Source organism: Chiloscyllium plagiosum, unplaced genomic scaffold (genome assembly GCF_037043375.1).
Source record: "Chiloscyllium plagiosum isolate Xiang-an unplaced genomic scaffold, Cpla_swu_hap1 HiC_scaffold_27, whole genome shotgun sequence".
In the NCBI taxonomy this organism is placed as follows: domain Eukaryota; kingdom Metazoa; phylum Chordata; class Chondrichthyes; order Orectolobiformes; family Hemiscylliidae; genus Chiloscyllium; species Chiloscyllium plagiosum.
Genome location: NW_028270165.1, coordinates 58,792,953 through 58,807,534, shown reverse-complemented (window position 1 = coordinate 58,807,534; position 14,582 = coordinate 58,792,953). Strand labels below are relative to the sequence as shown.

The following is a 14,582-nucleotide window of genomic DNA, read 5'->3' as shown; positions in this document are numbered from 1 at the left end:
GTAATTCCCCACGCTGTTTCACAAAGCAGCATCCTCTCGGTGAATTACGCTTGGCAAAAAAATCGATTGAACCAAATCAGTGTCCGGCATTGGATTTTACTGACGCCGTTCATCAAGTTTCGGCTCACCATTCATGTGGAGAGGGGCCGTCAGACGAGAGTGATCGAACGTTTCCGCAAAGAATATTTGGCTCAACAGATATTCGGAGGAAACGTCCTCCTTTATTGATTTGAAATGTAAGAAGTTGACGTTAGTGAGCCTGACGTGATTTGAACACGCAACCTTCTGATCTGGAGTCAGACGCGCTACCGTTGCGCCACAAGCTCACGCATACCCTGCACCCTTTATTCATGCTTCAGGGAAGTGATCGCACTGCAATGATTTTACGTTCTGAGAAACAAGGGAGATCAACAGTTCATGTCTGTTCTGTCTCTCCCTCCTCTCCTTCTGTCTCTCGAAACAATTTCCAACTCTACCTCAATAAAAAGGAGAAAGAACTGTGGATGCTGTGTATCAGAAACAAAGAACAGGAGTTGCCGGTGACCCTTCCACAGAACTGATGGTGATTGGGAAAACGTTGGTTTATATGCAGGAGATAGTGTGTGTGGAAGGGACGAGGATACTATGGATTTCAGGCCCTAGAATTATTGAATTCGATATTGGGACCAGATGGATGTATGGTCCCCAAGTGTAATATTCGGTGCTCTTCGTTCTGCTGGTGCTGAGCTTCGCTGGAACACGACAGCAAACCTGAGACAGAGATGTTGGCCAGGGAACAGGGTGGGGTGTGGAATTGGCAGGCAACCGGAACCTCAGGGTCTTTTTTGCAGGTAGAACGTAGATGTTTTGTGCAGCAGTCACCCAGTTTATGCTTCGTTTTCCCCAATGTAGATGAGACCACATTATGAGCAGCAAATGCAGTAGACTAGGTTGTGGGAAGTGCAGGTAAAGTGCTGCTTCACCTGGAAGGTAAGTTTGGGCCCTTGGATAGTGAGGAGGGAGCAAGTAAATGGGCTGGTGTCACACATTCGGCAGTTGCAGGGGAAAGTGCCGTTGGACTATTGGGGTGGGAATGGGGTTAGGGTTGATGGGAATGAAGAAAGAGTGGACCCAAGGTATAACTCCTGCCTATTTACCTGTCTGCCAAATATAGGAATTTGTTAAGTGTGTCCAAGGACATTTTCTAATTCACAATATGGATGTACATACTGGCGAGGGTGCAAAACCTAAGGGCCAGCAACTATAATTCTATGAACATTAGAATAGTGATTGAAAATAATATATCAGATCTAAAAGTTGAAGTTCTAAATTGGAGGAAGACTCAGGTATTAGGCAAGATCTTTCAAAAGCTGATTGGGGGCAGATGTTCGCAGGTTAAAGGACTGCTGGAAAATGGGAAGCCTTCAAATATGAGATAACAAGAGTCCAGATACAGTATATTCCTGAATCGGAGATGCTGGTGTTGGACTGGGGTGTACAAAGTTAAAAATCACACAACACCAGGTTATAGTCCAACAGATTTACTTGGAAGCACACGAGCTTTTGGAGTGATGCTCCTTCATCAGGTGATTGTCTGATGTAGACTATATTCCTGTTGGGGGGAAAGGAAAGGCTGGTAGGTTGGGGAATGCTGGATGACGAGAGAAAATGAGATATTGGTTAAGATAAAGAAGGATGCACATATAGCAAATGTGGTTCCCTTGTTCGAGGATAGCAAATGTGGTTCCCTTGTTCAAAAAGGGGAGTAGGAATAACCCTAGTAACTATAGGCCGGTGAGTCTCACTTCTGTTGTGGGCAAAGTCTTAGAGAGAATTGTAAGGGATAGGATGTATGCACATCTGGATAGGAATAATGTGATCAAGGATAGTCAGCATGGTTTTGTGAAGGGCAGGTCGTGCCTCACAAACCTTATTGAATTCTTTGAAAAGGTGACGAAGGAGGTTGATGAGGGGAAAGCGGTAGTAGTGGTATATATGGATTTTAGTAAGGCGTTTGATAAGGTTCCCCATGGTAGGCTACTGCAGAAAATACGGAGATATGGCATTGAGGGTGAGTTGGAGGTTTGGATTAGGAATTGGCTGGATGGAAGAAGACAGAGGGTAGTAGTTGATGGCAAAGTTTCTTCATGGAGTGCCGTCACTAGCGGTGTTCCGCAAGGATCTGTTTTGGGACCATTGCTGTTTGTCATTTTTATAAATGACCTGGAAGAGGGGTTAGAAGGTTGGGTGAGCAAGTTTGCGGATGATACGAAAGTCGGAGGAGTTGTTGACATTGAGGAAGGATGTGGCAGGTTACAGCAGGATATAGAGAAGCTGCAGAACTGGGCAGAAAGGTGGCAAATGGAATTCAATGTAGCTAAGTGTGAGGTGATTCACTTTGGGAAGAATAACAAAAAGATGGGGTACTGGGCTAATGGTCGGATACTTGGTAGTGTGGATGAGCAGAGGGATCTTGGTGTCCATGTACACAGATCTCTGAAAGTTGCCACCCAGGTAAATAGTGCGGTGAGGAAGGCATATGGCGTACTGGCTTTTATTGGTAGAGGAATTGAGTTCCGGAGTCCTGAGGTCATGATGCAGTTGTATAAGACTCTGGTGCGGCCGCATCTGGAATATTGTGTGCAGTTTTGGTCGCCATACTATAGGAAGGATGTGGAGGCACTGGAACGGGTGCAGAGGAGGTTTACCAGGATGTTGCCTGGTATGGAAGGAAGATCGTATGAGGAAAGACTGAGACACTTGGGGCTGTTTTCATTAGAGAAAAGAAGGTTTAGGGGTGACTTGATTGAGGTGTACAAGATGATTAGGGGGTTAGATATGGTTGACAGTGTGAACCTTTTCCCGCGTATGGAGTCGGGTATTACAAGGGGGCATAGCTTTAAATTAAGGGGGGGTAGATATAGGACTGAAGTTAGGGGTAGGTTCTTCACTCAGCGAGTCGTAAGTTCATGGAATGCCCTGCCAGTAGCAGTGGTGGACTCTCCCTCTTTATGGGCATTTAAGCGGGCATTGGAGAGGTATATGGAGGATAGTGGGTTAGTATAGGTTAGGTGGGCTTGGATCGGCGCAACATCGAGGGCCAAAGGGCCTGTACTGCGCTGTATTCTTCTATGTTCTATGTTCTATATCAGATATCGGCAGAGAGATCGAGTGAATCCTTAGAGTACAAAGGCAGTATGAGCATACTTAAGAGGGATATCATGAGGGCAAAAAGGGGACATGAGATAGCTTTGGCAAATAGAGTCATGGATAATCCAAAGGGATTTTATAAATACATTAAGGACAAAAGGATAACAAGGGAGAGAATACGGCCCCAGAAAGATCAGCAAGGCGGCCTTTATGTGGAGCTGCAGTAGATGGGCCGGGGGGTGCGGGATACTGAACAGATATTGTGCACCAGTGTTTACTGTGGAGAAGGGCATGCAAGATATAGAATGTGAGAAAGTAGATGGTGACATGTTGAAAAAATGCCCATATTACAGATGAGAAATTGCTGGATATCTTGATATGCATAAAAGTGGATAAATCCCAAGGACCTGATCAGGAGTACGCTAGAACTCTATGGGAAACTGGGGAAGTGATTGCTGGGCCTCTTGCTGAGATATTTGTATCATTAATAGTCACAGGTGAGGTGCCGGAAGGCTAGAGGGTGGCTAATGTGTTGCCGCTATTTAAGAAAGGTGGGAAGGAAAAGCCAGGAAACTATAGACCAGTGAACCTGACATCCGTGATAGGCAAGATTTTGGAGAGAATCCTAAGAGACAGGATTTACATGTATTTGGAAAGGCAAGAATTGATTAGGGATAGTCAGAATGGCTTTCTGCTTGGGAAATCATGTCTCATGAACATGATTGGGTTTTTTGAAGAAGTAACAAAGTGGATTGATGAGGGCAGAGCGGTGGACTTGATCTCTCTGGACTTCAGGAAGGCGTTCATCAAGGTTCCTCATGGGAGACTGGTGAGCAAGGTCTAACCTCATGGCATGCAGGGACAACTAACCATTTGGATACAGAACTGGCTAGAAGGCAGAAGACAGAGGGTGGTGATGGAGGGTTGCTTTTCAGACTGAAGGCCTGTGACCAATGGTGTGTCACAAGGATTGATGCTGGGTCCGCTACTTTTTGTCATTTATATAAATGATTTGTATGCAAACGGAGGAGGTATAGTTCGCAAGTTTGTAGATGACACCAAAATTGGAGGCGAAGTGGACAGTAAAGAAGGTTACCTCAGATCACAACGGGACCTTGTGCAGATGGGCCAATGGGCTGAGGAATGGCAGTTGGAGGTTAATGTAGATAAATATGAGGTGCTGCATTTTGGAAAAACAAATCAGAGCAGGACTTTTACACTTAATGGTAAGTTCCTTGGAAGTGTTGCTGAACAAAGAGACCTTGGAGTTCAGGTTGATAGTTCCTTAAAAGTAGAGACGCAGGCAGATTGGATAGTAAAGAAGGCGTTTGGTGTGCTTTCCTTTGTTGGTCAGAGCATCGAGGATAGATGTTGGGAGCTCATGCTGCCACTGTACAGAACAGTGGTCAGGCCACGTTTGGAATATTGCATGTAATTTTGGTCTGCTTCCTATCGGAAAGATGTTGTGAATCTAGAAAAGGTGCAGAAAATATTTACAAGGATGTTGCCAGGGTTGGAGGTTGGAGGGTAGGAAGGTTACTATGAATCTGTAATACTGCATTTCCCGCGGCCGGAGTTTTCCCACGGCACAAAGGAGGTTTTCTAAAGTATATTTAAACCCCTTGCTTTACTTGAACTCAAACTGCATTGACTTAGAGGAGAGTGGGATTTGCAAAGTGTCCTCCCCTCCACACGTGCCTCAACTGCAGAGCAGCTGTCTGGCCCGCCCTCCATTGTTGACGTCACAAAACGGATGCAACCCTGTCAGTTCCAGCGTGAAACTCCCTCCCTCTGGGCAACATCTGGGAGCCAAGCAATGTCTCCCCCTTTCCATATACCATCCTCCAGCAGCGAGGGGGAAGGGGTGGTCGGGGTGGTCGAAATACTGTTCACTTGTCGCAACCGGAGTGAATCCAGGGAGGGAGCAGATACTCCAAAGGTGCTCAAATACTTTCTATCTCTCTTAAAGCTATTTTGCTTGCGTATTCCCTCAGTTTGGCACGTATACAGTTTGCACCTTAGAAAAGGATTGCTCCTTTCCTCATGTTCACAACGAAAAGGTGAGATTCACAAGGAACTGAACAGTATTTACGGGATTGGCACATTGCTCAAAAAATGTAAGACGTCTGGGGCCTGTGGCTCGTTGGTCTAGGGGTATGATTCTTGCTTCGGGCGTTCTGGTGCGTGGGCATGCGAGAGATCCCGGGTTCAAATCCCGGACGAGCCCTTGTTTCTTATACTGCCTTGTGCAAAAACGGCCAGTCAATATTCTCAAAAAGCAGCTTCAGTTAACGAGATTCGACTGCCTGAATCAGGGATGGGGCAGAGCTCCCGTTACAATGAACGCGGCAAGGGCAGCACTTATTCAAAGCAAAAACGCGTTTTACTTCACACAGAGGGTGGTGGGCGTTTGGAACGCGTTGCCAGCAGAGGTGGTAGAGGCAGGCACCCTCGATTCATGAAAGATGCATCTGGATAAATGCATGAGTGGGTGGGGAGTAGAGGGATACAGATGCTTAGGAATTGACCGACAGGTTCAGACAGTACATTTGGATCGGCTCAGGCTTGAAGGGCCTGTTCCTGGGCTGTAAACTTTCTTTGTTCTTTGTTCAATATGGTGTATATCTGATATTGTTGGCTGTTGTAAAAGTTTCTTTGTAATTATTATTCACCGTCTAATGTAGGAATGGAGTTACGTCCTTTTTTGTCATAATTTTTTATTTAATAGGTCAGCAGGAAGTCATTCAGCAATTTTACTGCCTTTCTTTTCTCAACCAGCCTTAACATTTCATTTTCATATCCTTGATTCAGCTCCATTTCCAGCATCTTTGTAGGCAGTTTGTTCCATGTTATTGTCACTGAAATGAACTTTTCCTCCATGCACAGCCCAGGCTATCTGGCTGCATGAGTGTTTTCAGGTTTCTGTGGCCTGGATAATATGTGATCAGCAGACATCTGGCAATCTACAGGAATTGCCACCTATGTTATGTTCATTAACTGTACTGACAGTGATCACTTATTTTGTGATTTTTCTTTGCAAGAAGACGTGCAGAAAGAAATCTTACAGCAAATGATACATCAACTTCTGACAGAGCCACTTGATTCATTGGGACTTGAATATCAGCAGCCATTCCAATCAAGAAGGCATGTTTGCTTTTGTTTGTTTGAGAGATTTTGGACAGTCCTGTGGCAGGAAGAATACTGAGACACCGAGTGAGGGAGATTCAGTGCGCTGACTGTGAAAAGTGCTTCAAACCATTTACTCAGCTTGGAGGAATCAAAGTCTCACCCCTCAAGGTGGGAAAGGCTATGTACCCGTTCTGTTTGTAATTTCAATCCCAGAGCAACACAAGGAAAGCTCCATCCAAAGGGGAAACGTTGGAAATGTGGGGTCTGTGGGAATGGATTCCCTTCCCCATCCCTGCTGGAAACCCACAGACGCATTCACACCGGGAGAGGCCATTCACCTGCTCGGTGTGCAGGAAGGGCTTCAGTCGGATCAGCCATCTGGAGACGCACGAGAGGGTCCACAAGGGAGAGAAGCCATTCACTGCCCCATGTACGGGAGAGGTTTCACTCAGTCAGCTGCACTGCTGACCCACCAGCGGCTCCACCCTGGAGAGAGGCTATTCACCTGCTGCATGTGCCGGAAGGGATTCACCTGCTCCTCCCACCTGCGGAAGCACCAGCGAGTTCACACGCCATCACAGGGGGATTGAAGGAGCGATGGCCGAGTGCCAAGTGTCGATGCAGGAAACGTCGATTCTCCTGCTCCTTGGATGCTGCCGGACCTGCTGTGCTTTTCCAACACCACACTCTCGACTCTGATCGCCAGCATCTGCATTTTTCATTTTCTCCTCGAGAGCAAGGTTGGACTTGTCTTTTATTCACTCATTCACTCCTTACAGCCTGTCCTTTGTTGTGGCCTAACTGCACATACATCAATGCAAGTTTCAGAAAGATTTGTGCAGCTTTTGTTTTGAAAAAAAAAATAACATTCTTCCCTACTGTAACGAAGTTTCTGAATATTTGATATTAGTTATTCTCAATTTTAAAAATCAGCTATTTCTCACATGCCGTGTTTCCCAGGTAAAGTCATCACCATCCATTCTCTCTCTTCCCTGAGAAAGACTTCATACAGCGATCAAAGAGGGCTGAGGCACGAGAAAGGACGATTGTGGGGATGGAGAGGGTGAAGGGGTTTCTGGTGGTGATGGAGAAGGGAGGGAAATGGACAGGGGAACAGACTGGGGTTCAGAGGGCTGGGGGAGAGAATAGAGGGTGCAGTGTGAGGAGAGAGAATAGGCAGGGGGCAGTGGATGGGGAGAAAATGGACAGGGGGCCAGAATGTGAAGAGAGAGACAGCACAAATGCCACCTTCTCCAGGACTCGTGTCAGTGTCCAACGAACTGGAACCCACTCCTCCCACATTTCTCAAAATACGCGTGGCTAAGGCAGTGGAACCATATCATCCCTACAGGCCATTCACACCGACTTTCCCAACAGCATTCCACTTAGACTCACTCGTTTACGCTACAGCCCTGCAGTTCCCCATGGCTATTTCCTGACGAAGGGTTTTGCCCGAAACGTCGAGTCTCCTGCTCCTCGGATGCTCCCTGACCTGTTGTGCTTTTCCAGCACCACACTCTCGACCCTAATCTCCAGCATCTGCAGTCCTCACTTTCGCCCAGCAAGGGGTGAATGTTCTATTCCTCGACTTTTAGATCTTTTAAAATCTTTCCCCCACACCCTAAACCTTTATCATCTAGTTTTGGAATACCTCTACCCTGCGGAAAAGGCAGAAACGTTGAGCAGCCTGACAAAATGCAAAAGAAATAAAATGTGGAGGCACAGGGGGAAAAAAATCGGCAAAATAAAATAGCTTCGTCATTTTTCTCTCGTATTCGCATTTGGAGGCTTAATATTTGTCATGATCGGGAGGTGCCCGTGTTGGACTAAGGTGTACGAAGTTAAAAATCACACAACACCAGGTTACAGTCCAATCGGCTTGTTTGGAAGCACTCGCTTTCGGAGCGCCGCTCCTTCATCAGGTGGTTGTGGAATATAAGATCATAAGATCATAAATTCTGTGTCTTACGATGTTATACTCTACAATCAGCTGATGAAGGAGCAGGGCTCCGAAAGCTAGTGCTTCCAAATAAGTCTGTTGGACTATCACCAGGTGCTTTGTGATTTTTAACTTTAAAATTTGTAACAAATTCCTGTACACTGAGCATGCTCCGCGGTGACAGCAAGTACTGCGCATGACCGCCAGTGTCAGCAAAGCACTGCGCATACTCTTGGGTGTCCGCAGAAATGGCGCGCGAGCTGCTTTCCATGGAGCAGTGGAGAACGTTGGAGGACCGGAAGGAGTCTGGTCCTCCTGTCAATCAGAGCCGGCCATTGTGGAAACGCGGAGGTTGGACCGTGAGCTCTGAAGCTGCTGCTGCTGTTCTTTTCTCTCTGCATAAGGTTAAACTTCACCTCAGACTGTAACTTCCTTCCTCTGTCTAACATTTGTGAGTACAACAGTGTTTTTCTCACCACGTTTTCATTCTGGGGTTCAAGAGTGAACCGAGGGAGGGGCCAGACTCTGGAAAAGTTGATCCAGGTCTGTGTGTCAACTTGCAAACACATGGCAAATGCAGTACCACAATGTGAAGTTCTAGCCTTTGCAGTGTAAACAAAATAGCAGAAAGGAGGTGCATTATTTAAATGGTGATATGTTGAGATGTGGCGAAAGTGAGATGCTGGAGATCAGAGTTGAATATTGTGGCGCTGGAAAACCACAATCGGTCAGGCAGCAACTGAGGAGGAGGAGAGTCGACGTTTCGGGCACGAGCCCTTCATCAGGAGTGATGTGTGGATAAACCAAGGGGCCTCAGTGTCCTTCTACACCAGTCACTGCCAGTTGTCAGAAAGTGCAGCAAGCAATGAGCAAAGCAAGTGGTATATCAGCAAGAGGAATTGAGTTCAGAAGTGGGGATGTCTTCCTGCAGTTAGGTCGGTTATTGAATGTATTCAAGGCTGAGTTCATGTGACTTTGAAGAACAAAGAAGTTATGGGAGAAGGCAAGAAAATGGTTTTAAAACCAGTACAGAACAGTTACAGAGTCGAACAGCACAGAAACAGACCATTCAGTCCAACTAGTCCATGCTGGCGGTGTTCTGAAACTAAACTGGTCCCACCTGCCAATGATTGGCCTATACCCCTCCGAACCTTTCCTATTCATGTACTTATCCAAATGTCTTTTAAACATTGTAACTGTACCTGCATCCAGCAACTCCTCTGGACATTGATTCCTCACACAAACTACTCTTTATCTTTAAAAAAAAGGTGCCCCTCATGTCTTTTTAAAATATTTCTTTCTTCACCTTCAAAATTTGCTCCCTCATCTTGAACCACCCACACGAGGGAAAGAATACCTGCCGTTCACCTCATCTATACCTCTCATGATTTTATAATCCTCTCTAAGGTCACCTCTCAACCTCTGATGCTCCAGTGAAAAAAGTCCTAGCTATCCATCTAGATGCAGGTATATTTATATCCAGTTATGAACTGTTCAATACTGGTGCCAGCTGGAAAGACAAATGACCTATTCCTGCTTCCAATTCTCTCACTGTCTCCAGGACAGCAAGAGACCAAACGACATAGGCGCAGAAATTAAGCCATTTAGCCCAAGAGATCTGCTCCACCATTCAATCACGGCTTATACGTTTCTTGACCCCATTTTGAAATATGGATTTTGGAAAGGCAGATCAGAAAAGGATCTGCACATTTAATGGGGAGTGTTGTTGAATAAACATACCATGGAGTGCTGGTTCATAGTGGAGTCGCGGGTTGACAGGATAGCAAAGAAGGTGTTTGGTATATTTGCTTTTATAGGTCAGTGCATTTCAATACAGATGTTGGGAGGTCATGTTGCGGCTGTACCGGACATTGATTAGGCCACTTTTGGAATACTGTATTCGGTTCTGGTTTCCCTGCTACAGGAAAAGTGTTACAAACCTTTGTATGGATTTGGAAACGATTTACAAGGCTATTGCCAGAGTTGGAGGGTTTGATCTATATGGAGAGGCTGAATAGGCTGGGGCTGTTTTCTCTGGATCATTGGGGGCTGAGGGGTGACTTTATAGAAGTTCATAAGGAGCATGGATAGGGTGAATAGCCAAAATCTTTTCTCCAGAGTAGGGGAGTCCAAAACTAGTGGTCAGAGGTCTGAGGTGAGAGGGGAAATATTTAAAAGGAACTTTGCACAAACCTTTCTCACACAGAGGGTGTTGTGTGTATAGAATGAGCTGCCAGAGGAAGTGGTGGAGACTGGTATAATTAAAGCATTTCAAAAGACATCTGGTAATAGGGAGAATTGAGAGGGGTATGGGTTATGTGCTGACAAATGAGACGATGTTAATTTGGAATATCTGGTCAGCACGGACAATTTGGACTGAAGGAAAGCAGAAGTGTCATTGTGAAGACTGGACTTTCAAAGCAGCTTTCAAAGATGTTTTGTCCTTTCTGGAAGCTACAATGAAATCTTTCATTTGTGAGACAGCAACTGAGTGAGGACATTCAGGATATTGGTGGAAAGTGGGAATTTGTTGCAATGTGGAGTTGAAGTGATTTAAGTAAAGTGTGCTGAGCAGGGAGCCTGTGAAGGGTTAGGTGGGTTTTTGTTTTAAACTGCTCATTTCTTTCAGCCTCCAACATTGTATTTCCAATGCTGTCCATCAGTGGGAGTGGTGAATCAGTAACTGGCATCGTTAGAAGCCTTACAATGTTCAGTACTGCAGGTATAGCATTGTCTCATCAGCTTTGTAAAGGTTACTGGCAGCAGCGGGAGGTGTGGGCTGGGATTCACTAGAAATGATTACGCTGTTAGATAACACACGTACAAGAGGGCAGGGTGGGACTTGTCTTTCGATTTGCAGAAGGTGGGAGGTACTGGTGCTGCGGTCCATGGCAAACACAACTGCGGTAAATCATAGAATCACTACAGCGTGGAAGCAGGCCATTCGTCCCATCAAGTCCACACTGACCCATCCGATGAGCATGCCACCCATACCCACCCTATCTAGTCATTTCTGCCGGTGAGTGAGACTAGGTCACAAGATTTGGTGGAGTAGGTTTAAGACAGAGGAGAAGGAACTGCTTTTCCCAGAGAGTGGTGAATCTATGGAATTCTCTGCCCAAGGAAGCAGTAGAAGCAGCCATATTCAAGACATAGTTCGATGGGATCTTGTATGGTAGGTGAATTTAGGATAGTCAGGATAATGCAGGTAAGAGGAGCTGAGACGATGGATTGATGAGCCATGATCTTTATGAATGGTGGAGTAGCTCAATGACCTACTCCTGCTTCTATTACTGGGAATGTATAAACATGCATTTTTTATGGCCAATCCGTATCAAGGCAGGTGAGCAATGTAGTGATGTGGAAATGAACATCAGAGAATGATAGAAAGGGACACGGAAAGTAAAAGTCCAAAGATGTGCAGGTCAGGTCAAATGACCATGCTAAATTTTCCCTAGTGTTAGGTTCATTAATCAGAAAGAAATGGGTCTGGGTGGGTCACTCTTCAGGGTGTCGGTGTGGACCTGTTGGGCCGAAGGGCCTGTTTCCACACTGTAGGGAATCGAATCTAATCAATCAAAACTGGATTCAACAGAACACAAGAATTGAAACCGAAGACTGTAGGGCTGAATGTGTGCTGCAATGTAACAAAACTGAATGAATTGACTGTACAAATTGAAGAGAATAATGATGATCTGAGACTCCTTACGGGGACATGGCTTCAGGATGACAAGGATTGGATCTGAATATTGAGGGGGTACGTGGCATTCAAGTTGAATAGGAAGCGAGGTAAAGGTAGAGGGTTGGCACTGCTAATCAAAGCACTAACAACATGGTACTCTGGTGTCAGCTCGGATTTCAGGTCCTGATTTCTCTGTCCTCTTCTCCCTGTTCCTACAGAGTAAGATGTTGTTTGTTCTCAGCTCAGCTGGCTTTCTGCTGAAACTTTGAGCGCCTTTTACACCTTCCAGAGCAATAAAACATTCAGTCGATCAAGGCCCAATCCACAATATTCTCAGCCTGACAACCATCCAGACTGAGAGTCATCGGAGCAGGGAATAAAACAAGAAAAATGAAACAAAATTAGACATAAATGCACATTTGGTGCTTAACGTGTGTTCATTAGATAGTAAACCAAAATTAGGGGTGTCCCTGGATTCTTATCATCCCCTACTTGAGGAATTCTCTCTCCCGAACAATATTTACATCAACAGCAATAAAGCATCGGTTATCAAATAGACATAGAGATATATAGCACGGAAATAGACTTTTTGATCCAACACATCCATGCTGACAAGATGTCCTATATCAATCTAGTGTCCCATTTGCCAGCATTTAGCCCATATCCCTCCAAACCTTTCCTATTCACACATCCATCCAGATGCCTTTTAAATGTTGTAATTGTACCAGCATCCACCACTTCTTCTAGCCTATTTACTCTATCCGTGCCCCTCATGATTTTATAAATGTCCATAAGATCACCCCTCAGCCTCCGACACTCCAGGGAAGCAGCCCCATCCTATTCAGGATCTCCTTATACCACAAACCCTCCAACCCTGGCGACATCCTTCTCAATCTTTTCTGCACACTTTCAAGTTTCACAACATCGTTCCTATCCTATAGTCGGGAGACCAGAATCGAATGCAATAATCCAAAAGTGGCCGAACCAATGTCCTGTACAGCTACAACATGACCTCCCAACTGCTATACCCAATGCATTCAATGAGACAAATGGCCTCTTTCTGCACTGCAGCAATTTAATGATTTGATTTTGTATCAGAGTCAATTTCAGTCACTATCTCTGGTTTATGGTGTGTCAGGGTGGGATCGCTGGTACCAGAATTGCATGCAATACTCCAAACGTGGCCTAACCAATGTCTTCTACAGTCCCAACATGACCTCCCGACTCCTGCACTCAGTGCACTGACCAATAAAGGCAGGCATATCAAACACCTTCTTCAATATGCTGTCTATGAACATAGTTTCCCCTTTCAAGGAACTATGAACTTACCATTGAGTCATACAGCATGGTCATGGACCTTTGATCCAACCACTCCATGCCAACCATAATCCCAAACTAAATCAGTCTCTCCTGCCTGCTGTTGGCCTGTATCCCTCCAAACCTTTCCTATTTATGTACTAAAACAAATGTCTTTTTATTGTACCCGCATCCACAGCTTCCTGAGGTGGTTCATTCCACACATCAACCACCCTCTGTGTAAAATTAGTATTTGAATGGTAAGCATGAGGTTGAATTGAAATGGTTCATTAAAATAAACAGCTTATGCCAAACCCCCTACAGCAGGTATGGTAGCAACTCCAACTCTGGAGTCTCTCAAATCGATATTTCCACGGAGTGGAGGGGAGAGTAAAGTGTTGGATTCACAGAGGTGGGCGTCTTCTGAGACTGTAAAGCTAAAATTAAACCCCATGCTTTGCTTGAACTCAAACTGCATTGACGTGGAGAAGAGTGAAAGGAGTTTGCAAAGTGTCCTCCCCTCCCCATGTGCCTCAGCTGCACGGCAGCGCAGGCGCAGTGCGCCCCCCCCCACCCCATTGTGGATGTCACAATGTGGAGGTAGCCCTGTCAATTTCAGAGTGAAACTCCCTCCCTCTGGGTAACATCTGGGAGCAAAGCAATGTCTCCCCCTTTCCATTCCTCATCCTGGGAGCGGGGGAGAGAGAGGCGTGGCGGGGTGTGCTGGGGGTGGAGACTGTTCACTTGTAGCAACTGGAGTGACTCCATGGAGGGAGCAGGCTCTCCAAAGGTGCTCAGATGCTCTCTGTCCCTCTCAAAGATATTTTCCTTGTGTATTCCCTCAGTTTGGCACGTATAGAGTTTGCACCCTGGAAAAGGTTTACTTCTTTCCTCATGTTCAGAATTATAAGGGTAGTTTCTCATGGAACTGAGCAGTATTTAAGGGATTGGCACATTGATTTCAAATGTAAACATCTGTTGCTTCATATGGTGTATATCTGATATTGTTGGCTGTTATAAAAACTTTGTGGCTATGGTTTTTCACCTTCTAATGCAGTAATAGAGTTACGTTCTATATCGCTTGTCTCTTTTTTATTTACTAGGACAGCAGGAAATCATGCAGTAACTTCACTGGCTTTATTTTCCGAAGCAGTCTTGACATTTCATTATCATATTCTTGATTCAGCTCCATTTTCAGCACCTTTGTCAACAGCTTGTTCCAGGTTATTGCGATCTAAATTACGTTTTCCTCCATCCACACTTAAGGCTATCTTGTCGCATGAGGGTTTTCTGCGTCCTGCATAATATATGGTCAGCACTCATCTAGCAATCTACAGGCATTGCCACCGCTGTTATGTTCATTTAACAGTACTGACAGTGATCACTCAATTTGTGATTTTTTTTGAA

The 14,582-nt window shown here is 45.4% G+C and overlaps 1 non-coding gene across 1 annotated transcript; it reads right to left on the bottom strand.

Annotated features, from left to right (window-relative positions):
• Window positions 1-254: 254 nt before the first annotated feature.
• On the bottom strand, window positions 255-326 carry trnaw-cca (transfer RNA tryptophan (anticodon CCA)). Its single transcript has one exon. It is a non-coding gene; the product is annotated as a tRNA-Trp (tRNA).
• Window positions 327-14,582: the final 14,256 nt, after the last annotated feature.